Source organism: Hyaena hyaena, unplaced genomic scaffold (genome assembly GCF_003009895.1).
Source record: "Hyaena hyaena isolate Hyena2069 unplaced genomic scaffold, ASM300989v1 scaffold_917, whole genome shotgun sequence".
Lineage (NCBI taxonomy): Eukaryota > Metazoa > Chordata > Mammalia > Carnivora > Hyaenidae > Hyaena > Hyaena hyaena.
The window spans coordinates 548,456-575,863 of record NW_024081537.1 but is presented as its reverse complement, the minus strand read 5'-3'; the positions used below and the strand labels follow the sequence as shown (position 1 = coordinate 575,863).

Genomic DNA, 27,408 nt, shown 5'->3' with positions numbered 1-27,408 from the left:
GATGGGCATGGAGGAGGGCACTTGTGGGGATGAGCACTGGGTGTTATATGGAAACCAATTTGACAATAAACTATTTGTAAAAAAAAAAAAAAGAAAGAAAATATGCATGGTATGATCTCAGTCTTTTTATACTTGTTGAGGACGAAGTGGGCGAAAAAGGGGAAAAATAGTTGGGGAGAGGGAGGGAGCCAAACCATGAGAGACTCTTGAATGCTGAGAACAAACTGAGGGCCTATGGGGGTGGGGGAGAAGGGAGGGAGGGTGATGGGCATGGAGGAGGGCACTTGTGGGGATGAGCACTGGGTGTTACATGGAAACCAACTTGACAATAAACTATTTTTAAAAAATTTAAAAAAAAACAACATGCAGATAGCTGGACTGAAGGCAAAAGTGGCCCAGCCACAACAGCAGAGCACATGCAACACACATCAAAGACATCCCTAAAGTGCCAAGTTCTGGTGACAGGAGAAATTGTACTGCAGGCCACATCAAGACCTCTTTTTCACAGGGCCAATACTTTCAAGAGGAGACCTAAACAATATGAAGATTAAGTAACATGCCTGATAGAGAATTTAAAGTAACAGTCATAAAGATACTCAAGGGACATGAGAAAAGGGTGGAGAACCTCAGTGTCACCCTTAAGAAAGAGATAGAAAACATAAAAAGGGACCAATCAGAGATGAAGAACTCTATAACTGCAATTAATAATATGCTGTGCAGGACAAATAGTAGACTAGTAGACTAGCTAGTAGACTAGCTAGAAGGGAGTGGCATGACTTATTTAAATTGCTGAAAGAAACAAAAAAACCTGTAGCAAGAATACTCTATCTAGAAAAGCTATTGTTCAGAATATAAGGAGAGATAGTTTCCTGGACAAAACTTAAAAGAATTCATGAGCACTAGGGGCGCCTGGGTGGCACAGTTGGTTAAATGTCCAACTTTGGCTCAGGTCATGATCTCATGGTTCGTAGGTTCGAGCCCCACTTAGGGCTCTGGGCTGACAGCCAGCTCAGAGCCTGGAGCCTGTTCAGATTCTGTGTGTGTCTCTCTCTCTGACCCTCCCCTGCTCATGCTGTCTCTCTCTCTCAGAAATAAATAAAACATTATGAAAAATTTAAAAAAAAAAAAGGATTCATGATCACTAAACCAACCCAATAGGAAATGTTAAAGGGGACTCTTTGAGTGGAAAGGAAAGACCCTAAATAGGACTAAGAAAAATAGGAAACACAAAACCAATAAAATTAAGTAAATCTATATCAAAATCAGTCACGGTGCTCACAAAATAAAAGGATAATATAAAGTATGACACCTTAAATATTGGGGGGGTAGTAAAGAATGTATTCAAACGTAAGCAACTATCAACATAGAATGCTATATGCATGTTATATGCAAATGTAATCACAACCACAAATCAAAAACCAGTAACAGATATGAAAAATAAAAAGAGGGGCGCCTGGGTGGCTTAGTCGGTTAAGCGTCCGACTTTCACTTAGGTCATGATCTCGCGGTTCGTGGGTTCGAGCCGCGCGTTGGGCTCTATGCTGACTGCCAGCTCAGAGCCTGGAGCCCGTTTCAGAGTCTGTGACTCCCTCTCTCTCAGACCCTCTCCTGCTCACGCTGTCTCTCTTTCTCTCTCCTAGAAATAAATAAAAATATTTAAAAAAAAAAAAAGAAAAAGAAAAAGAAAAGAATCCAAGTATATAACTAAATGAAGCAACAGACCATGAGAGAAGATAGTAAGAGAAGATAGGAACAGAAAACTACAAAAGCAACCATAAAATAACAAAATGGCAATAAGCAAATGCCTATCAATAATTACTTTAAATGTAAATGGACTAAATGGTCCAATTAAAAGACACAGGGTGACAGAATGAATAAAAAAAAGCAAGACCCATCTATATGCTGCCTACAAGAGACAAATTTTAGACCTAAAGACACATGCAGATTGAAAGTGAAGGAATGTAGTGGGACTGGGTGGCTCAGTCTGTTAAGCACCCAACTTTGTCTCAGGGCATAGCCTCACAATTCATGGGTTCAAGCCCTGTGTCAAGGCACTGTACTGACAGCTCAGAGCCTGGACCCTGCTTTGGATTCTGTGTCTTTCTCTCTCTCTCTGACCGTCTCTCGCTCATGCTCTGTCTGTCTCTCTCTGAAAAATAAATAGAATATTAAAATTAAAAAAAAAAAGAAAGTGAAGGGATGAAAAAGGATTTATTAGACACATGAAAGTGAAAAGAAAGCCGGGGTAGCAATACTTTTATCAGACAAAATAGACATTTTTAATTTAAGTATTTATATTAATTCCAGTTAGTTAACATTATATTAGTTTCAAGTATACAATATAGTAATTCGACAGTTCCATAAATCAACCTGTGCTCATCACAAATGCACTCCTTAATCCCCATCACCTATTTAACCAATCCCCCCAACACCCTCCCCTCTGGTAACTCTGATAACCTCCCCTCTGGTTCTCTGTAATTAAGAATCAGTTTCTTTTTCCTCTCTTTTCTTTTTTCTTTTCCTTCTTTTTCTATTCCTTTCCTTTCCTTTCTTTTTCTTTCTCTTTCTTTCTTTTACATACAACACCCAGTGCTGATCACAAATGCCCTCCTTAATCCCCAGCACCCATTTAACCCATCTTCTCTCCCATCTCCCCTCCAGTAACCCTTGGCTTGTTCTCTATAGTTAAGAGTCTCTTTGGGTGCTTGGGTGGCTCAGTCGGTTAAGCATCTGACTTCGGCTAAAGTCTGAGCCCCATATCGGGCTCTGTGCTGATAGCTAGCTCAGAGCCTGGAGCCTGCTTCAGATTCTGTATCTCCCTCTCTCTCTAACCCTCCCCTGCTCACACTGTCCCTCTCTCAGAAAAAAAAAAAAAAAACAACATTAAAAAAGTCTCTTTTCTGATTTAGCTATCTCTTTATCTATTCATCTACTATTAGACACTTCCATAACTTGGCTATTCTAAATAATGTTGCTATAAACATAGAGGTGTGTGTATTCCTTTGAATTAGGGTCTTAGGGTCAATGTCAAAGAATTTACTGCCTGTGTTCTCTTCTAGGATTCTGATGGTTTCAGGTCTCACATTTAAGTCCTTTATCCATTTTGAATTTATTTCTGTGTATGGTATAATAAAGTGATCTAGATCCATTTTTCTTTTGTATGTTGATGTCCAGTGTTCACAACACCATTTGGTGAAGAGACTGTCTTTTCCCCATTGAATATTCCTTCCTGCTTTGATAAAGATTAATTGAATACATAGTAGTGGGTTTATTTCTGGATTTTCTGTTCTGTCCCATTGATCTATGTGTCTATTGTTGTGCCAATACCATACTGTTTTGATTACTACAGCTTTGTAACAAACTTAAACTCCAGAATTGTTATGCCTCCAGCTTTGCTTTGCTTTTCAACATTGCTTTGACTATTCTTGTGTGTGTGTGTGTGGTGGGGGTTCCATACAAAATTGTTTGTTTTGGGCCTGTGAAAAATGCTGTTGGTTTTTGATTAAGGATTATATTAAATCTGTAGATTGCTTTGCAGACATTTTAACAATATCTGTTCTTTCAGTCCATGAGTATAGAATGTATTTCCATTTCTTCGTGTTGTTTTGAATTTCTTTCATTAATGTTTTATAGTTTACAGAGTACAGACCTTTCACCTCTTTGGTTAGATTAATTCCTAGGTATCTTATTATTCTGGTTACAATTGTAATGGGATTGATTTCTTAATTTGGACAAAATAGACTTTAAATAAATACTAATAACAGACAAAGAAGGACACTACTTAATGATAAAGGGAACAATTCAACAAGATTTAATAATTATAAATATTTATTCACCCAAATTGAGAGCAACCAAATACATACAGAGTTTAATAACAAATACAAAGGAAGTAATTGATAGTAAAACAATAATAGTAGAGGACATTAACACTCTCATTTACATGAATGGATAGATCATCCAAACAGATAGTCAACAAGGAAACAATGGCTTTGAAGGACACATTGGACCAGATGGATCCAACATTCAGAACATTCCATCCTAAAACAGTAGAATACACAATCTTTTCAGGTGCACATGGAACATTCTCCAGAATACATCACAAAACAAGGATCAAAAATTTAAAAAGATAGAAGTCATACCATATGCCTTTTCTTACCATAATGCTATGAAACTGAAAATCAACCCCAAGAAAAAATCTGGAAAAAATATAAATACATGAAGGTTAAATACCATTCTACTGAAGAATGAATGAATGAGTCAATCAAGAAATCAAAGACAAAATCAAAAAGTACCTGGAAACAAACGAACATGAAAACACAATTGTCCAAAATCTTTGAGATGCAACAAAAGTAGTTCAAAGAGGGAAGGTAATAGCAATATAGGCCTACCTCATGCATCAAGAAAAAATCTCAAATGAACAACCTAACCTTACATCTAGAGGAACTAGAAAAAGACAAACAAAGCCCAAACCAAGTAAAAGGAAGGAAATATTAAAGATAGAGCAAAAATAAATAAAATGGAGACTAAAAAATCAATAGAACAGACCAATGAAACCAGGAGCTGGTTCTTAGAAAAGATTTAAAAATTGAGAAATCTTATATGTAAACCAACTTGGCAATAAACTATTTAAGGAAAAATAAATAAATAAAATATAAAATTTAGAAACCTTTAGCTAAATTCATCAAAAAAGAGAGAGGGCTTAAATAAACAAAATCAGAAATATGAAAGAACAGAAAAAACAACCAACATCAGAGAAATAGAAAGGATTATAAGAGAATATGATGAAAAATTATATACCAAAAAATTGGACAACCTAGAAGAAATGGATACATTCCTAGAAACATATAACCTTCCAAAACTGAATTAGGAAGAAATAGAAAATTTGAACATATTGATTACCAGCAATAAAACTGAATCAATAATCCAAAAACTCCCAAGAAACAAAAGTCCGGGACCAGATGGCTTCACAGGGGAATTCTACCAAACACTTAAAGAAGAGTTAATGCCTATTTTTCTCAGTCTACTGCAAAAAAAAAAAAAAAGGAAGTAGTAAAGCTTCAAAATTCATTATACAAGGCCAGCATGACATTGATACCAAAACTATATAGGAAAGCACAAAAAAAGAGAACTACAGGTCAATAGCTTTGATGAGCATAGATGCAAAAATCCTGAACAATGTATTAGCAAAGCAAATGCAACAATACATTAAAAAATCATGCACCATGATCAAATAGGATTTATTCCTGAGATGCAAGGATGGTTTGATCTTCATAAATTAATCAACATGATACTTCATGTCAACAAGAGAAAGGATAAAAACCGTATGAGTGTTTCAATAGATGCAGTAAAAGCGTTTGACAAAGTACAATATCCATTCGTGATTAAAACCTTCAACAAAGTATGTTTAAGGAGAATATACCTCAACAAAATAAGGGTCGTAGATTAAAAAAAACCTCACAGCTAATATCATACTCAATAGTGAAACACTGACAGCTTTTCCCCTAACGTCAGGGACAAGACAAGGATGTCCACTCTCACCATTTATATTAAACAAAGTGCTGGAAGTCCTAGCCACACAATCAAACAACAAAAAGGAATAAAAGTCATCCAAATTGGTAAGGAAGAAGTAAAACTTTCACTATTTGCAGGGTACATCATATTATATATATATAGAAAATCCTACCGCTAAAAAAAATTACTAGAAGAGATAAATGAATTCAGTAATGTTGTAGGATACAAAAGCAATACACAGAAATTTATCACATTGTATATAATAATAATGAAGTAGCAAAAAGAGACATTAAGAAAATAATCCCATTTACAAATGAACCAAAAAGAATAAAATACCTGTGAATCAACTTAACCAAGGAGGTGAAATACCTGTACTCTGAAAATTATAAAAATTAATGAAAGAAATTTAAAATGATACAAACAAATGGAAAGATATTCCATGCTCATGGATTGGAAGAAGAAATATAGTTTAAATGTCCATATTACCCAAAGCAGTCTACAGATTGAATGCAATCTCTATCAAATTACCAACAGGATTTTTCACAGAACTAGAAGAAAAAAAAATCCTAAGATTAGTAGGGAACAACAAAAGACCTTGAATAGACAAAGCAATCTTGAAAAAGAACAAAACTGGAGGTACCATAGATACCTGGAAATTTCAGAAATATTTACAGATTTCAGAAATATTCAGAAAACTAGAAACTTCAGGATTTACTACAAACATGCAGTAATCAAAACAGTATAGTACTGGCACAAAAATAGATACACATATCAGTGGAATGGAATAGAGAGCTGAGAAATAAGCCATGATTATATGGTCAATTACTCAACAAAAGAGGCAAGAATATTCAATGGGGGAAAAAAGCAGTCCCTTCGACAAATGGTAATGGGAAAACTGGAAAGCTACATGTGAACGAATGAAATTGTACCATTTTCTTACACTATACACAAAAATAAACTCAAAATGGATTAAAGGCCTAAATGTGAGATCCCATACCATCAAAATCCTAGAAGAGAGGACAGACAGTAATTTCTCTGAAATCAGCCAGAGCAACATTCTTCTTGAGGTCTTCTGTGGCAAGGGAGACAAAAGAAAAAATAAACTATTGGAACTATATCACATAAATACTTCTGCACAGTCAAAGGATGAATAAACAAAATAAAAAGACAATCTACTGAAAGGGAAAAGATAATTTGTAAAAAAAAAAAAACATAGTGGACAAAGGGTTAGTATCCAAATATATAAATAACTTCAACTCGACACCAATTGATCCAATTTAAAAATGGGCAGAAAACATGAATAGACATTTGTCCAAAGAAGACATATGGATGGCCAAGAGACACATGAAAAGATGATCAGTATTACTCATCATCAGAGAAGTGCAAATCAGAACTACAGGTATATATCATCTCACACCTGTCAAAATGGCTAAAATGAAAAAGTCAAGAAACAACAAGTGTTGGCAAGGATGTGGAGAAAAAATAATCCTCATCCATTGTCAGTGGGAGTGCAAAGTGGTTCAGTTACTGTGGAAAACAGTATGAATGTTCCTAAAAAATTATAATTAGAACTACCCTATGATACATTAATTCCACTACTGGGTATCCAAAGAATGCAAAAACACTAATTTCAAAAGATATATACACCCCTATATATATTGCAGCAATGTTTACAATGGCCAAATTATGGAAGCAGCTCATGTCCATTGATAGATGAATTAATAAAGTGTATACAGACACACATTAATATATACACACAATGGAATATTATTCAGCCATAAAAATGACATCTTTCCATTTGCAATGAGATAGATGGAGCTGGAGAGTATAACGCTAAGAAAAATAAATCAGTCAGAGAAAGAAAAATACCATATGATTTCATTCATATGTGGAATTAAAGAAACAGAAAAACAAGCAGAGAAAAGAGAAAGAGAGAAAAACTAAGAAATAAATTCTTTTTTAAAGTTTATTTATTTATTTTGGGTAGCGTGAGTGAGGAAAGGGCGGAGAGAGAGGGAGAAGCCTGACATGGGGCTCAAATTCATGAACTGTGAGATTATGACCTGAGCCAAAATCAAGAATCAGGCACTTAACTTACTGAGCCACCCAGGCACCCCAATGAACCCTTAGCTATAGAGAACAAACTATTCGTTTTCAGAGGGTAGATGAGTGGGGAATGGGTGAAGTAGGTGAAGGAGATTGAGTTCACTCATCATAATGAGCACTGAGTAATGTACGGAATTGTTGAATCACTATATTGTATACTGAAAATCAATATAACACTGTGTTTTAACTATACTAGAATTAAAGAATGAATAAAGTCTGATGCGTTAGAATACCTGAATTCAAGTTATATTACAAAGCTACAGTAATAAAAACAATATGCTACTTTCATAGAATCAAGCACATAGGTCAGTGGAATGGAATAAAGAATGCAGAAAGAAATCTATATATTTATGGTCATTTGATCTTTGGCAATGTTGCCAAGAACACAAAACAGAAAGAATGTCTTTTCAATATATGGTTCTGGGAAAACTGAATGTCCACTTGCAAAAATATGAAGTTAGGCCCCTACCTTACACTTATCACAAAAATAAAATGAAATAAATTGAAGATTTATATGTAAGAATTAAAACCATATACTTTCTAGATGAAAACAGGGGGAAACATCCTTCACATTGATCTAGGTAATGATTTCTTGGATAAGTCACCAAAAGCAGAACCATCAAGAACTAAAATAAGTGGGACTACAATAAACTAAAAGCCTTCTGCACAGCAAAGGAAACAATAAATAAATTGAAAATATAACCCATAGAATGGGAGAAAATATTCAAAAACCATATATGGAATAAGGGACTAATATCCAAAATATATAATGAACCCCTACAACTCAACAGCAAAAGAGAAAATAATCCAATTAAAAATGAAAAAGGACCTGAGTAGACATTTTTCCAAAGAAGACATACAAATGGCCAAACAGGTATGTGGAAAGGAACTCAACAAAAATCATCAGGGAAATGCAAATCAAAAGCACAATGAGAGAACACCTCACACCTATCAGAATGGCTAAAAGAAAAAAACCTGGAGAAACAATAAATGTTGGCAAGGATCACACACATACAACGGAATAGCATTGTCATAAAAAGAATAAATCTTGCCATTTGGAAAAACATAGGTGGATCTGGAAAGTATAATGCTAAGTGAAGTAAGTCAGTCACAGAAAGACAAATACCATAAAATTTCACTCATATCTGGAATCTAAGAAACAAAACAAATGAACAAAGAATAAAAGAAACAAATCAAAATATAGACTCTCAACTATAGAGAGGCAAGCTGATAGTTCCCAGTAGGGAGGTGTATAGGGGGTATGGGTGATGGGGAATAAGAGTACACTTACCATGATGAGAAGTAATTGTATATAATTGTTGAATCACTATATGGCACACCTGAAACTAATATAACACTGTATATTGACTATACTGGAATAAAATTTAAAAAACAAAAATGAAAAAGCAAAAATAAGCCAGTGGGAATACATCAAACTAAATGGCCTCTGCACAGCAATGGAAAAAAAGCAATAAAAGTAAAAGGCAGCCTACAGATGAGAGAAGATATTTGCAAATGATGTATCTGATAAAGGGTTAGTATCCAAAATCTATAAAGAACTTATCAAACTCAACACCCCAAAAATAAATAATCCAATTGAGACTATGCAGAAGACATGAATAGCCACTTTTTCAAAGAAAACATTCAGGGGCACCTGGGTGGCTCAGTCAGTTGAGCGTCCGACTTCAGCTCAGGTCATGATCTCACAGTCTGTGGGTTCAAGCCCTGTGTTGGGCTCTGTGCTGACAGCTCAGAATCTGGAGCCTGCTTTGGATTCTGTGTCTCCCTCTCTCTCTCTCTGCCCCTCCCCACTCATGCTCTGTCTCTCTCTCTCTCTCTCTCAAAAATAAAAATAAAAAATAAAATTAAAACAAACAAAGAAAACATCCAGATGGCTAACAGACACATTAAAAGATGCTCAACATCGTCCATCACCAGGGAAATAGAAATCAAAATCACCTCACATCTGTCGGAATGGCTAAAATTAACAACACAGGAAACAACAGATGTTTCTGAGGATGTGGAGAAAGGGAAACCTTCTTACACTGTTGGTAGGAATGCAAACTGGTACAGCCACTCTAGAAAACAATATGGAGTTTCTTCAAAAAGTTTTAAATAGACTGCCCTACAATCCAGCAATTGTACTACTAGGTATTTACCCAAAGGATATAAAAATACAGATTTGAAGGGACACGTGCACCCTGATGTTTATAGCAGCATTATCAACAATAGCCAAATTATGGGGAAAAAACAAATGTCCACTGACTGATGAAAGGATAAAAAAGATGTGGTACACACACACACACACACACACACACACAGGAATATATTACTCAGCTATCAAAAATAACAAAATCTTGCCATTTGCAATGAGGTGAGTGGAGCTAGACGGTATTATGGTAAGTGAAACAAGTCAGAGAAAGAGAAATACCATATGATTTCACGCATATGTAAGAAACAAAACATATGAACATAGGGAAAGGGGAGAAAAAGAGAGGTGGTCAAACTATAAGAGACTCAGAAATACAGAGAATTGAGGTTGCTAGAGGGAAAGTGGGTGAGGGGATGGGCTAAATGGGTGATAGGCATTAAGGAGGGCACTTGTTATGATAAATACTGGGGGTTATATATAAATGAAGAATCAGGGGCACCTGGGTGGCTCAATCGGTTGAGCATCCGACTTAAGCTCAGGTTATGACCTCACAGTTCGTGGGTTCAAGCCCCGCGTCGGGCTCTGTACTGACAGCTAGATCAGAGCCTGGCGCCTGCTTTGGATTCTGTGTTTCCCTCTCTCTCTGACCCTCCCTTGCTCACGCTGCCTCTCTCTCTCCCTCTCTCAGAAATAAATAAAACATTAAAAAAATAAATGATGAATCACTAAATTTTAAATGTGAAATCAATATTACACTATAAGTTAACTAGAATTTAAATTAAAAAGTGAAACAGGGGCGCCTGGGTGGCTTAGTCGGTTTAGCGTCCGACTTTCGCTTTGGTCATGATCTCTCGGTTCGTGGGTTTGAGCCCCGCGTCGGGCTCTGTGCTGACTTCCAGTTCTGAGCCTGGAGCCTGTTTCAGTCTGTGACTCCCTCTCTCTCTGACCCTCCCCTGCTCACACTGTCTCTCTCTCTCTCTCCTAAAAATAAATAAAAATATTTTAAAAAAAAGTGAAACAAAAAATAAATAAAGTTAACTGAAAGACACATTCATAACGCTAAATAATTTAGCCTTTTAGTTGGTTAAGTGCCTAACTTTGGCTCAGGTCATGATCTCATGGCTTGTGATCCTGAGACCCGCATTGGGCTCTCTGCTGTCATCACAGAGCCTGCTTCAGATCTTCTGTCCCTCTCTCACTGCCTCTCTCCTGCTCATGCTCACTTTCTCTCTCATAAATAAAAGAAACATTTTTTAAAAAATTAAAAAAAGGATTTAGCCTTTATTGCTGGAAGAAAAACACATGATGTTTACTTGGATACACAGCATAAAATTAAGGATATCTTATTCAGTTAAAAAAAACTCTCCACCTCTGTAAAATTAATATTGAGACTATGACAGAAATGGGAATTAGTAATCAGGAGATTACTTCAGGCTGTATTATAGGCCATGTTGCTTTTCCAATACAAGACAGAATAAGATCTATTTCTCGTGCCAAAATTGAGGAGCAATTGAGGTCATATAATTTTTATGCTACTACCACACTTCTTCCAGAATCTCAGAAACTGCTACTACTAACAAGTAATATTTACTGAGCAGATATCATGTACCAGGCATAGTTGTAATTTTATGTGTACAATTTAACTCATTTAGACTTCACAACAGCTCTCTAAGATAGGTGTTAATATTATTTCCATTTTAAAGGTAAGGAAACTAAGACTTTGAAATTACTTCTGAAAACTATTATGAAAGAACTCAGAGTCCAGAAATATATGAAGAAAAACAACCCATTTTTCCACACTCCTGGGTAACTGCTGTCAAGTTGACATCTGGACACAACTTTCCCTCCAGCAATGTATTTTAAATATTTTATTAAATTTTATTTCTTTCTTTTAAAATTTTTAATTTTTTAAAAAATTTCTGAGAGGGGCGCCTGGGTGGCTTAGTCGGTTAAGCGTCCGACTTTCGCTTGGGTCATGATCTCGCGGTTCGTGGGTTCGAGCCCCGCGTCGGGCTCTGTGCTGACTGCCAGCTCAGAGCCTGGAGCCTGTTTCAGTCTGTGACTCCCTCTCTCTCTGACCCTCCCCTGCTCACTCTGTCTCTCTCTCTCTCTCCTAGAAATAAATTAAAAAAAAACATTAAAAAATATTAAAAAAAAATAAAATAAAAAATTTCTGAGAGAGAGAGAGAGCATGAGCAGGGGAGGATCAGAGAGAGAGGGAGATACAGAATCTGAAATCAGCTCCCGGCTCGGAGCTACCTGTTAGCACAGAGCCCAGTGCAGGGATTGAACACATGAATCATGAGATCATGACCTTAGCCGAGGTCAGACACTTAAGCGACTGAGCCACCCAGGAGCCTCTAAATTTTATTTCTATGAAATTTCTTTTGAGAATTATATCTAGGAAAGGCAAAGAAAAAAAAGTATAGCATGTCAATTTAGCAAGGCAATTTAGTCTGATTCTTAAACACATGTTTTAGACTAACAAAAATTGCCAGCATAGAATACAGGGGAATGAAGACAAACATTTCTATTGAAAGGAATCTTTCACACTTTTAAAAAATGACTAAAATGTGGTAGTTTGAGTGTTCAACAAAAAACTGACAGTAAATTAGAGTATATTAGTATAATGGAAAACTATATATGCATTAAAAGGTTTTATTTAATTCTTATTTATTTTCTTTTTTTTTTAGATTTAACTTCATTTCTTTCTTTCTTTTTTTTTTTTTTTTTTTACAAATAGTTTATTGTCAACTTGGTTTCCATATAATACCCAGTGCTCATCCCCACAAGTGCTCTCCTCCATGCCCATCTCCCCCCTCCCCCACACACCCACCAGTCCTCAGTTTGTTCTCAGCATTCAAGAGTCTCTCATGGTTTGCCTCTTTCCCTCTCCACCACCATTTCCCCCCTTCCTCTCCCCCATGGTCCTCCGTTAAGTTCCTCCTAATCCTCCTATATGTGCAAACATATGGTATTTGTCCTTCTCTGCCTGACTTATTTCCCTCAGCATAACACATTCAAGTTGCATCCATGTTGCTACACATGGCCAGATTTTACTCTTTCTCATTGCCATGTAGTATTCCATCGTATAAATAAACCACATCTTCTTGATCCATTCATCCGTTGATGGACACTTAGGCTCTTTCCATGTTTTGGCTATTGTTGAGAGCGTTGCTATGAACATTGGGGTGCATGTGCTCCTATGCATCAGCACTCCTGTATCCTTTGGGTAAATTCCTAGCAGTGCTATTGCTGGGTCATAGGGGAGTTCTAGTGTTAAGTTTTTTGAGAAACCTCCACACTGTTTTCCAGAGGGGCTACAATTCTTATTTATTTTTAAGAGAGAGACAGAGGGGTTGAGGCAAGATGGCGGAGTAGGGAGCTCCATACTTTTTGCTTGCTCCAATCTCTCAAAGACAGAAGGCCTGAAGCCATAGGACACTGAACCCCAGGAGTTTGGGAGGAAAAGAGACAGAGTCCACTAAGAAGACAACCTCATAGGTGCATGAGTGAGAATTAGGGAAGAAAAAAACAGGCCAGGACCTGGAAACATGGAGGGAGGGGAGGGAACACCCTTCAATGGGAGCCACGGAGAGTCAAGGGGAAGAGAAACCCATAGAACTTTCCCTGGAGATGAGAAAAAATTCAGCTCAGGATGGAGAATGATCCTATTTCTAGCTGTGGTGCTGACTTTGGGTTGGGCTCCCCCATCCCAGGAGGCACCAGGAGACTGCTCTATTGCTCTCCCAGCTTGATCCCTAGCAGGGAAGCAGCCCAGCCTGCGGGTATATTTTGGGCGGTATCAATAAAGCGCGTGGACTAAGACCTGGAAACAAGGTGGGGCTTGGGACGTAGAACATGGGCCACCTTGGCTACGCCTGTGGCACAGGAAGATCGGGCCCAAAAGAGTTAGTTGCAATGCTTGGTTCGAGAAGAGACTGGGGCGCCGCCATTTTTCTCCCCACAGCAACCAAGTGGGACCTCAGGGAGCAGCCCGCAGGACATACTGGAGGCTAAGACCACCCCCCCACACCAAACCACGCCCATCCATGTTAGAGACCTGCTTTTTTTTTTTTTAAACCGGAGCCCAGGGCAAGACCAACATGGATGCACTGCTATGATTAACTCTAGATCAACTCTTTCCCTTCAGATATATTTTCTTTGTCTCATTTGTATCCCTCCCCTGTGCTGGACTGTGCACTCTGGTCATTAGTTTGCTTACATACATTTAATCCATTCTCTAGATGTATACTCTACACCTCCACTGCTACCTTTCTATCTCTCTCTCTGGAGTAATCAGACTATACAGTTTCTCTGAGTAACATTATCTTCATTTCTTTCTCCTCTCCACTTACCATATTCTCCTCTTTCTCTCTCTGAATTAAGCCTCTTAGTCTCTCTGCCGGGACACTGTTCAATTTCACTTTCTTCCTACTCTGTCATTTCTCTCTTTGTATATGCTCTTCCATCAGCACTGCATATACCCAGCTCTTCTTTTGTACTTGGGAATTCTGGTTTTATGCTTTTAGACTGTCCTTTGTCTTTTGTTTTGTTTTTTCTTTTTCCTTTTCCCTTTCGGTTTCCTTGTTTGTTGGATTCATCTGTGCGTTTGCATGCCTTTGTTCCCTGTGTGTTTGTCTGTCTGTTTTCCTTTCCAGGGCTACCTCAAGAAACAAGCAAAAGTATACATAGTGCAGAGTCCCAAATACCACTACGAGTAGAGAAAGAAAATAACCGAAGTCTCAATAAGAGAGACCAATAGACACCATTCAAAGAACACTTCCTGAATGGACAGGCTCTGGACAGTCATTGGGCCTTCTTTAATATAGCAGTACTTGCAGGTGCAGAGTGCATAACAAGCTTTTAAAACTAACAAGAGACAGAAAGCTAGCCAAATTGACATAATGGAAGAACCCTCCTCTAAAGAAATTCCAGAAAGAAAGGACACCAAAAGAATTGTTCAAAACAGATATAAGCAACAAAACTGAACAAGAATTTGGAACAATAGTCATAAAATTAATCGCTGGACTTGAAAAAGGCATGAAAGACATCAGAGAAGCTATTGTGACAAAAACTATGGAGCTTAAAAATAGTTATGATGAATTTAAAAAATGCTATAAATGAGGTGCATAATAAAATGGAGGCATCCAATGCACAGATTGAAGAGGCAGAGAGGAGGATAGGTGAATTAGAAGACATAATTACAGACAAAGAGGAAGCCAAGAAAAACAGAGATAGGCTGATTGAGGACCACAAAATGAGAGTTCCAGTACTGAGTGATACAACCAACCAGAACAATATCCATATCATAGGAATTCAAGAAGAGGAAAAGAGAGAGAAAGCAGCTGAAGGAGTATTTGAACAAATTATAGCTGAGAACTTCCCCAACCTGGGGAGGAAACAGACATTGAAATCCAAGAGGCACAGAGAACTCCCCTCAGACGTAACTTGAATCGATCTTCTGCACGACATATCAAAGTGAAACTGGCAATATATAAGGACAAAGAGAATTCTGAAAGCAGCTAGGGAGAAAAGGGCCCTAACATACAAAGGGAAACCTATCGGAGTGGTGACAGACCTATCTACTGAAACTTGGCAGGCCAGAAAGGAATGGCAGGAGATCTTCAATGTGATGAACAGAAAAATATGCAGCCAGGAATACTCTATCCAGCAATCCTGTCATTCAGAATAAAAGGAGAGATAAAAGTCTTCCCAAATAAACAAAAAATGAAAGAATTCGCCACCCCTAAAGCAGCCCTACAAGAAATCCTGAGGGGGACTCTCTGAGGGAAATGTTGCAAGGAACACAAGGTACGAGAGACACTGCTGCAAGTATGAAACCTACAGAGAACACAAGGACCCTAAACCCATAGTTTGCAATAATAATACTGAATGTACATGGACTAAATGTTCCAATCAGAAGAAGTAGGGTAGCAAAACGGGTAAAAAAAAAAAAAAATCACCTACTAACTGTCTACAAGACAGTCATTTTAGACCTAAGAACACCTTAACGTTTAAAGTAAGGGGATGAAGAAATATCTATCATGCTACTGAAAGTCAAAAGAAAGCTGGAATAGCCATTCTTATATTGGACAAACAGAACTTTATTTTTTCTTAAATTTTTAATGGTTTATTTATTTATGAGAAGGAAAGACAGTGTGAGAAGGGGAGGGTCAGAGAGAGAGGGAGACACAGAATCTGAAGCAAGTTCCAGGCTCTGAACTAGCTATCAGCACAGAGCCCGACACAGGGCTTGAACCCACAAACTGTGAGATCATGACCTGAGTCGAACTAGGACGCTTTACCTCCTGAGCCATTTGACAATAAACTATTTGTAAAAAAAAAAAAAAAAAGAACCCCCCCCAAAATAAAAATAACGAAAAAAAAAAGAAAAAATTGCGATATTTATTTCCTTTATCATAAAAATACATATTTTATATTTGATCCATTACCGGACAGTAACATGCAGAAGAATGAACATGGACCACTAACTCTTTTTTTTTCTTGATGAGTCTGCCTAAGAGTTTATCAATTTTCTTTATCTTTTCAAAGAACAACTTCTCGGTTTTACTGTTTTTTTCTATTGATTTTTTTAGTCTTGATTTCATTTATTTCTGTTCTGATATTTATTATCTCTTTCCTTCTAATCACCTTGGGCTTTTTTATTTTTTCATATTTAGTTCCTTTAAATATAAGTTGAGCTTTCTCTTGTGTTTTAAGGTAGGCCTGTATCACTATATATTTCCTTCTTAGAACTGCTTTTACTGTGATCAGAAGATTTTGAACTATTGTGGTTTTAATTTGTTTAAGTTTATATTTTTATTTTGAGATAGAAATAGAGAGTGAACAAGGGAGGGACAGAGAGAGAGGGAGAGAGAGAATCCCAAGCAGGCTCTGCACTGTCAGCTTAAAGCCCGATATGGAGCTCAAGCTCACAAACTGTGAGATCATGACCTGAGCCGAAAGCAAGAGTCAGACACCTAACAGACTGAGCCACCAAGGCACCCCTCTTTTCACCGGTTCCACCACCCTATGTCTTCTGATTGGAGCACTTATGGCATTTACATTTAAAGTAATTATTGATAGGCACATACTTATTGTTATTTTGTTATTTGCTTTCTGGGTTTTTTTGTAGTATCCTGTTCCTTTCTTATTCTCTTGCTCTCTTTTGTAGTATTTGAGGAGTTCATGTAGTATTCCGTTTGACTTTTTATTTCTCTTTCTTTTCTTTCTTTTACATTTTTTAATGTTTATTTATTTTTGAGAGAGAGCCAGTGAGCAGGATAGGGGCCAGAGATAGAAAGGGAGACAGGGGATCTGAAGTGGGCTCCTCTCTGAGAATGGAAAGCCTGACGCAGGGCTTGAACTCAGAAATTGCGAGATCATGACCTGAGTTGAAGTCAGACACTTAACCAACTGAGCCACCTAGGTGCCCCTCTTTATTTTCTGTTTCTATTAGGGTTTTTTTTTCTTTTTAAATTTTTAAAGACAGAGGTCCTGTACAGTCTTTTTTTTTTCTTTTAATGTTTATTTTTTTTTTAAATTTTTTTTTAATGTTTTATTTATTTCTAGGAGAGAGAGAGACAGCGTGAGCAGGGGAGGGTCAGAGAGAGAGGGAGTCACAGACTGAAACAGGCTCCAGGCTCTGAGCTGGCAGTCAGCACAGAGCCCGACGCGGGGCCCGAACCCACGAACCGCGAGATCATGACCTAAGTGAAAGTCGGACGCTTAACCGACTAAGCCACCCAGGCGCCCCAAATGTTTATTTATTTTTGAGGAAGAAAGAGACAGAACATGAGTAGGCAAAGGGGCAGAGAGTATATAGTAGTCTATATTAAGTTGGTGGTCATTTAAGATCAAACATATAAAGGAAAATCCTTTCTTTTCTTTTTTTACTGTCTCCTCCATGCTTTTTGTATATGCTGTTATATTTTACATGTTTTTATTCATGATTTTCATATGTCTAATTATGGCCATTTCTTTTCCATTTAAGAAGTCCCTTTAATATTTCTTCTAAGGCTAGTTTAGTGGTGATCAACTCCTTTGACTTCTGTTTGTCTGGAAAACTCTTGATCTCTCCTTCAATTTTGTATAATAACCTTGTGAGGTAGAGTATTCTTGGTTATAGGATCTATTTTTTTTTCTTTCAACACTTTGAATATATCATGCCAGTGACTCTAATTTGGGCAAGGCACTGCTGAGAACACTGTGGGCTCAAGTGCCCTTGACCCGGCTTGTGGGGCAGTGGTCTATGCTGAAATATGTGAACTAAGGAAACTTGGGGCTGCTACCAGTATCCCTCCACCAGGCATTTGGTAATTAAAGTAGGGTTGTCCCTGAGAGAAAAGTATGCCATTGTTCTCACTCTGAGAATCAGAACCATGTTTAAGAGATTTTTTTTTGCTCAATTCATTCAGGCTCCCATATTACTACTTTTATTGTTAGCTCTTCTGTTTTTCTGGATTCTTAAGTGAAGACTTGGGGCACTGATTTAAGATTAGTATTTTCTGATATAGCTATCTAGTGTTATAAGTTTTCCTCTTAGCACTGCTTTATAAATTTTTTTTATTTTATTCAATTGAAAATGTTTTACGTTTACTTTTGGGTTCTTCTTTGACTCATGGCTTATGTAAGATTATATTATTTAGTTCCCAAGTACACTGAGATTTTCCAGATATATTTCTATTTTTGTTTTCTAATTTTATTCCACTGTGGCCAGAGAAGATACTTTGTTTGTTGTAAGTTCTTTTAATTTTTTTTAGGACAAAGAACATGGTCTATTTTGGTAAATGGTGTAGGTATAGTTGAAAAGTATGTATATTCTGCTGTTGTTGGTTGGAGTGTTCTATAAATGCCAGTCAGGTCAAGTTGGTGGATACTGTGGTTCCTGTTTCTACTATCTTTACCTATTTTCTGTCTACTGTTACATTGTTTATTGAAAAAGTATTTAAATCTCTACTATAATTAAGATCACATCTTTCTCCTTTCAGTTCTCAGTCTTTGCTCCATGTGTTTAGATGTTCCTGATTTCATACATAAATATTTAGGATCATTATGTACTCTTAATGAATTGACCCCTTTGTTATAAAATGATCCTCTTTATTGCTAGGAATAGTTTTTGCTCTAAATTGTTCTTTTTCTGATATTAAAATAGCTACTTCAACCTTCTTTTAATTAGTGTTAGCATGGTGCACCATTTTCCATCCTTCTACTTTTAACTTAATTATGGCTTTATATTTAAGGTGGGTTTCTCTCAGTAATTTTGCATCCTGATTATTAAAAAAAATCTGATTTGACCATCTCTGCCTTTTAAAATGGATGTTAGGAGTGCATAGGTGGTTCAGTTGGTTAAGTGTCCAACTCTTGGTTTTAGCTCAGGTCATTATCTCACAGTTCATGGTTTCGAACCACACATCAGGCTCTGTGCTGACAGCATGGCACCTGCTTGGGCTTCTCTCTCTCATTCTCTCTGTCCCTCTGCTCATGCTTTCTCTCTCTCTCAAAATAAATAAATAAATAAATAAATAAATAAATAAATAAATAAATAAATAAAATGGATGTTTAAATTATTTATATTTAATGTGATGATTCATATGGTTGCTGTTGCTTTTCTATGTGTTTCATCTTTTTTGTTACATTTTCTGCCTCATCAACTATTTTTATTATTACATTTTTAAAACCTTTTTTTGCTTTATTAGCTATAATTTTTCTTTAAGTTCTATAGCACATTTCTTTATCACCATCTGCCAACAAGTAATATTATATCATGTCATGTGCAGTATAAAAAAACTTTCAACAGTAAATTTCCATTTCATTTACACCTAGCCTCTGTGCTATAGTTACCATAAATTTTCTTTATATATATATATATATTTCAAGCCACATAATACACTTTCATTATTTGTGCATTTTCGTAGTGACTGTTTGTTTAGAAATTTGTCCATTTCTTCTAGGATGTCCAATTTGTTGGCTTATAATTTTTCATAGTATTCCCTGATAATTACTTGTATTTCTGAGGGGTTGGTTGTAATAAGTCCATTTTCATTCATGATTTTGTCTATTTGGGTGCTCTCTCTTTTCTTTTTGAGAAGCTTGGCTAGAGGTTTGTCAATTTGTTTATTTTTTCAAATAACCAACTCTTGATTTCATTGATCTGTTCAATTGTTTCCTTGGTCTCTATGTTGTTTATTTCTGCTCTGACGTTTACTATTTCTCTTCTTCTACTGGGCTTGGGGTGCTCTTGTTCCTCTGCCTCTAGTTCCTTTAGGTGAGCTGTTAGATTTTACACTTGCGTTTTTTCTAATTTCTTGAAATAGGCCTGGAGTGCAATGTACTTTCCTCTTAGGACTGCTTTTGCCACATCCCATAGAGTTTGGATTGTTGTATTTTCATTTTCATTTGTTTCCATATATTTTTAAATTTTTTCTCTAAATGCCTGATTGGCCCATTCGTTCATTAGTAGGGTGTTCTTTAACCTCCATGTTTTTGGAGGTTTTCCAGACTTCTTCCTGTGATTGATTTCAAGTCAAAGCATTCTGATCTGAAAGTGTGCATGGTATGATCTCAATTCTTTTCTATTTATTGAGGGCTGCTTTATGTTCCACTATGTGATCTATCTTGGAGAATGTGCCATGCGCACTTGAAAGAAAGTGATTTCCATGGCCTCAGGATGTAAAGTTCTAAATATATCCGTCAGATCCATCTGGTCCAATGTGTCATTCAAGTCCATTGTTTCTTTAGTGATTTTCTGTCTGGTTGATCTATCCATTGCTGTAAGTGGAGTATTAAAGTCCCTGCTATTAGCACATTCTTATCTATAAGATTGTTTCTGTTTGTGATTGTTTTAAATATTTAGGGGCTCCCTATTCGGTGCGTAGACATTTATAACTGTTATTTCTTCCTGATGGGTAGACCCTGTAATTATTATGTAATGTCCTTCTTCATCCCTTGTTACTGTCTTTAAAGTCCAGTTTGTCTGATATAAGTATAGTTACTCCAGCTTTTTTTTTTTTTTTACTTCCTGTAGCATGATAGAGATTTCTCCATGCCCTTACTTTCAATCTGAGCGTGTTCTCCTGTCTAAAATAAGTTTCTTGTAGACATCAAATAGATGGATTTTATTTTTTATCCATTCTGCTACCCTATGCCGTTTTAAAAAATATTTTTATTTATTTCTAGGAGAGAGAGAGAGCGTGAGCAGGGGAGGGTCAGAGAGAGAGGGAGACACAGACTCTGAAACAGGCTCCAGGCTCTGAGCTGGCTGTCAGCATAGAGCCCGACTCAGGGCTTGAACCCATGAACCACGAGATCATGACCTAAGCGAAAGTCGGACGCTTAACCGAATAAGCCACCCAGGCGCCCCTACCCTATGTCTTTTGATTGGGGCACTTAGTCCATTTACATTCAGTGTTATTATTGAAATATATTAGTTTAGAGTCATTGTGTCCTTTGTGGGATTCATGCTTGTGGTGGTGTCTCTGGTATCTTGCACTGACAACATTTCCCTCAGAGAGTCTCCCTCTGGATTCCTTGTTGGGGTGGTTTAGTGGTGACAAATTCTTTGAATTTTTGTTTATTTGGAAAGACATTTATCTCTCGTTCTATTCCGAATGACATGATTGCTGGATAGAGGATTCTTGACTGCATATTTTTTCTGTTCATCACATTGAAGATTTCCTGACATTGCTTTCTGGCCTGCCAAGTTTCAGTAGATAGGTCTGTCACCACTCTGATAGGCTGTCCTTTGTATATTAGGTCCCTTTTGTCCCCAGCTGCTTTCAACATTCTCCCTTTGAACTTATATTTTGCCATTTTCACTATGAATTATCATGCAGAAGATTGATTCAAGTTACATCTGAGGGGAGTTCTCTGTGCCTCATGAATTTCAACTTCTACTTCCCTCCTCAGGTTGGGGAAGGTCTCAGGTATAATTTGTTCAAATACTCCTTCAGTACCTTTCCCTCTCTCTTCTTCTTCTAGAATGCCTATGATACGGATATTGTTCCATTTGATTGTATCACTGAGCTCTCGAACTCTTCTTTCAAGTTCCTGGATCAGTTTATCTTTTTTTTCTCAGTACCTTCCTTTTCTATAATCGTGTCTTCTTGAATCCCTTATTCTTTTTTCTGCCTTTTCAATTCGTGCTTTGGATGCCTCCAGTTTATTATGTATCTCATTTGTCGCATTTTTAATTCATCATAACTATTTTTAAGCTCCATGGTGTTTGTAGCCATAGTTCCTTTGATGTCCTCCATGCTTTTTTCAAGCCCAGCGATTAATTTTATGATTATTGTTGTAAATTCTTGTTCAGTTATGTTGCTTATATCTGTTTTGAGCAGTTCTTTAGCTGTCAATTCTTCCTGGAATTTCTTTGGAGGAGAACTCTTTCGTTTCATCATTTTGGTTAGCTTTCTGGTTAGTTCTCAAAGCTTGTTATGCTCTTTGCACCTGTGAGTGCTGCTGCACCAAAGAAGGCTCTTTGACTGTCCAGGGCCTATCCGTTCAGAAAGTGTTCTTTGAATGGTATCTCTTGGTCTCTCTTGTTGAGACCTTGGTTATTTTATTTTCCTACTCGTACTGGTATTTGGGACTCTCCACCATGTGTACTTTGGCTTGTTTCTTGAGGTACCCCTGGAGAAGATGACAGACAGACAAAAACACAGGGAACAAAGGCACACAAACACACAGACAAATCCAAAAATATGCAAACCGAAAGGGAAAATGTAAAAGTAAAGGGAAAAGAGGGAGGAGGGAAGGTGAATAATAAAAAAATAAATAAATAAAAATAAAAATACCTAAAAAAGAAAAAAAGAAGAGAAGAAAAGGAAAATGAAGGAACCCAATAGACAAAGAAAAATTTAAAGCATATAACCAGATTTCCCAGCTACAAATAAATAGCCGGTTGTATGCAGTGCTGGTAGAAGAGCATAAAGAAAGAGAGAAATGACAAGGCGGGGATGAGGCGAAATTGGAAATGAAATGAGTAGGTAGAAGGAATAAGAAGCTTTTTTCAAAGAGCAAAAGAGTGGAATATGGTTGAAGAGGCAAAAGATATGACGATGGTGTTATTCAGAGAAACTATATAGTCTGATTACTCCAGAGAGAAAGAGATGAAAAGGTAGATAGGTGTAGAATTTACATCTAGAGAATGGATTAAATGTGACTGTTTAAGCAAGTCAGTGACCAGATTTGGTCTTGCCCGGGCTCCGGTAAAAAAAAAGAAAAAAAGAGGAGGGCAGCTTTCTAGCAGTGATGGGCAGGTTTGATCCAATGTGTTCTGTGGGAGCTCTGCCTTGGCGGTTGTGGGGAGAAGTGTGGCGGCGCTCCAGTCCCTTCTTGAACCAAGCGCTGCAACTTACTTTTTTGGGTGTGTAAACTCCCTGTGCCGGGGGCACAGCCAAGGTGGGCCGTGCTCTATATCCCAGGCCAGGCCTCGTTTCCAGACCTCAGTCTGAGTGCCCCACTGAAATCGCCAGAGACAGAAACTCGCAGGCGATCCCCTCAGGGGAGTCCAAGCCTCTTGCCTTCCCCCTGCAGAGTGAGCCAGAAGCCGCTGCTCCAGTCTCCTCCAGGTCCCGTTGGCGAGCGACGAGTAGTTTCATCCAGGGGTAGCCTGGGATGAGTGAGTCCCGCCCAGGGTCAGCTGGAGAGGAGGAAACTGGGTCTCTCTGTGTCCTGTTGCCTGAAACACGAACTCGCGGGCAAGTCTCCCAGTTTTAAGACCTTCACCTCCCCTTTAGGGATCCAGTCGAGCCAGAAGCACAAAGGCGCGACCACCACGCATCCCCTCCAGGTCAAGCTGGCAAGGGGGGAGCAATTTCCCTGGGGGTTGCCTGGGACAAGTGCGTCCCGCCCAGGGTCAGCTAGAGAGCAGGACCCTCTGTGTCTCATCACCCAAAACACAAACTCGTGGGCAAATCTCCCAGTTTTAGGCCCTTTGCCTTTCCTCTAGGGACCCAGCCTAGCCAGAAGCACAAAGGCACAGCCATCGCACATCCCCTACAGGTCGAGCTGGCGCGCAAGGAGCAGTTTCCCCGGGGGTCACCTGGGATGAGTGTGTCCCACCTAGGGTCAGCTGGAGAGCAGGAAACCACATCCCTCTGTGTCCTGAGTGGAGGTTTTTCTGTTCCCCAGCGACAGTGTCTTGAGCAGTTTCAGCCACTCTCTTTCCCCTCTAAACTCCCTGCAGAGAGGAATCGCCCCCGTCCCTCTGGGTCTCTGGTCCAGGCCCAATTTTATCTTCCCCAGTTCGCACTCACACTAGTAGGTTTTCTCAGTGGACTCTGTCTCCTTTTCCTCCCAAACTCCTGGATTGTGTAAGGGTTCCTATGGCTTCAGGCCTTCTCCATGAGAGATATGGGGGCGAATGCAATGTACAGAGTTCCCTACTTCTCCGCCATCTTGCCCCCCCCCAACGTTTATTCATTTTTGAGACAGAGAGAGACAGAGCATGAGTGTGGGAGGGGCAGAGATAGAGGGAGACACAGAATCCAAAGCAGGCTCCAGGCTCAGAGCTGACAGAGCCTGATGTGGGGCTCAAACTCACAGACTGTGAGATCATGACCTGAGCCAAAGTCGGACGCTCAACCCACTGAGCCACTCAGGCACCCCTTGCTTGCTTATTTCTGACAAGAAGCAAAATTGTTCCTCTGTACATAATGTTTATTTTTTTTCTAATATTTTATTTAAATTCAAGTTACTTAACATATAGTGTAGTATTGGTTTCAGGGATAGAATTTAGTGATTCATCACTTACACATAACACCCAGTGCTCATCATAACAAGCACGCTCCTTAATGTCTATCACCCAATTAAGTCCTATTGTCCCACCCACATCCCCTCCAGCAACCCTTAGTTTCTTCTCTATAGTTAACAGTCTTTTTTAAAAAAAAATTTTAATGTTTTATTTATTTCTGAGAGAGAGAGAGAGAGACAGCGTGAGCAGGGGAGGGTCAGAGAGAGAGGGAGACACAGAATCCGAAACAGGCTCCAGGCTCTGAGCTAGGTGTCAGCACAGAGCCTGACGGAGGGCTCAAACCCACAAACCATGAGATCATGACCTAAGCCGAAGTTGGACGCTTAACTGACTGAGCCACCCAGGTGCCCCTATAGTTAACAGTCTTTTATTATTTGACTTCCTCTATATTTTTATTTTATTTTATTTCTCCTTCTTTTCTGTATGTTCATCTGTTTTCTTAAATTCCACATACGAATCAAATCATATGGTATTTGTCTTTCTTTGACAGACTTATTTCACTTAGCATAATACACTCTAGCTCCACCTATGTCATTGCAAATGGCAAGGTTTCATTCCTTTTGATGGCTGAATAATATTCTATTGTATACCACATCTTCTTTATCCATTCATCAGTAATGGACATTTGGGCTCTTTCCATAGTTTGGCTATTGTTGATAATGCTTCTATAAACACTGGGGTGCAAGTACCCCTTTGAATCAGTATTTTTGCATCCTTTGGATAACTTTCTAGTAGTGCAACTGCTGGGTCATAGGGCAGTTCTATTTTTAACTTTTTCAGGAACCTCCATACTGTCTTCCAGAGTGGCTGTACCAGCTTACATTCCCACCAATAGGGTAGAAGGGATCCCCTTTCTCCACATCCTCACCAACATCTGTTGTTTCCTAAATTGTTAATTTTAGCTGCAGTGTTTTGTTTTACTCTGTTTGCTTTAAGATATTCTCTTTATCTGAAGGAGAGCAGAAAATGTATTTGAAGAAAAAATGGTCAAAAACATTTAAATTTGATTAAAAAATTATAATTTACTCAAACCAAGAAGCTCAACAAATAAGGAACATGAATAGGGGTGCCTGAATTGCTCAGCCAGTTAAGCATCTGACTTCAGCTCAGGTTATAATCTTGCAGTTCGTGGGTTCAAGCCCCACAGTGGGCTCTGTGCTGACAGGCTTGGATCCTGGATCTTGCTTTGGACTCTGTGTCTCCGTCTCTCTCTGCTCCTACCCAACTCTCACTCTGTCCCTCTCTCAAAAATAAGTAAACATTTAAAAAATAAGAAACATGAGTAAAATTACACGATTTTTACATGAATAAAATTATATGAACTAGTAATAAAGGTAAATCTGGTCCCTGTCACTCTATGTTATCCAAAAGCCAAAAGCTTCACCCATATTTTTCATGGGTATTCAAATTCTACATGTGTACAACCAATTAACTTCCACTTCCTTCCCTACTTTGTTCCAACCATGACTCCAAAAGAAATAGTATAAAACAAAATACCACTGTCCCTCTTCCAATGTTTTCTATTTTAGAAAATAGCATTACTCAGTCATCCATGCCAACAACCTAGAAGTTATCTTTACCCCCTCCTTTTACTAGCCCCATAATTTAATCAGTCACCAAATTATCTACATTTCCACAGCTATCACTTTCATCCTGGACAACTGCAATTGATTTGTGACTAGTCTTCTATTCTTCAGGAATACTGCCTTGATACAATCATTATACCAAAGCAAGTGTCATACAGCCTTCATTTAAAAACAACAATAACAAAAACTGCAAACATACCTTCTAATTTACTTAAGAAGTGAGTCTATTATAATGGTATGGATATAATAATTGAAACACCATTTTATGCATCTTGTAGGACTGAAAAAATGAGTAAATCAATGAATGCTATGTTGGACTGAACTTAGTGGTATCAGTACAAACTCATTATACATGCACACACATATTTGTATATATGTATGTGTGTATATGTATATATAGGAATATATACAGGTATGTGTATATATTACATGTCTATATGCATATACACATGTTATATAGATATATGTAAATATATATGAATATGTATTAAAATTTTAATTTGTTACTTTCCAATTCTGTCTGCTGAAAGTTTCTAGAAGCAATTATACCCTACTAGCAATGAAAACACCTCACACTCAGAAGTTGAACTTTCAATATACTGTAATTTCCCACCCACACACAAAAAAGGTACCATGTCTTCTTGGAAAAAGTGGCTGATTCCTAGGCTGAATAAGGGAAAATCACAAGATAAATCTAGAATATACTGTTATGCCATAAAGTAAAAAGGCGCCCAAAGTATGTGAATAGATCAAAAGGAAACAGAAGCCAGCTTTAATAGGCTTCTGCTAAGCAAATACGGAAATTTATGAACATAAATTCTAATTAAAATGATTAATATTAAAGGATTACAATTCATTGAATAAAATATTAATTCATCTATTCATGAAAATCATTCCCTAATTAAAGAGAAGTGTTTTGTCCTTATAACAAAATGCCATCTAATATAGAGGAATAATACATTTAGAAAATCACCATTTGCAACCATAACAGTTATTATTCATGCAAGAATATTCAATAGTTGCTAAAATGATTGCATGCAACCTGAATTAGGAATATAATAATCTCAAACCACTTTCTCACAAATTACTTATAGATTATAAACTTTACAAAGGGTGATTTTAGAGTGGAATAACTTGGTGAACATCACCAATAATGGGCCAAATAGAAGTCATATCCCTTGTTGAATAATATGCTAAGAAAGATATGATTAACTCTGTATTTCTTCCAAAAATGAATAAGGAAAATCTAAATAATGCCATGAAAGACAAAGAAAAGCTGAGTAAATTATACCAAA

General features: G+C 37.7%; 1 protein-coding gene across 1 annotated transcript in view; it reads right to left on the bottom strand.

Moving 5' to 3' along the window:
* Positions 1 to 27,408, bottom strand: part of GABRA3 (gamma-aminobutyric acid type A receptor subunit alpha3) — a 338,456-nt gene that overhangs the window by 174,402 nt on the left and 136,646 nt on the right. The window lies entirely within an intron of this gene.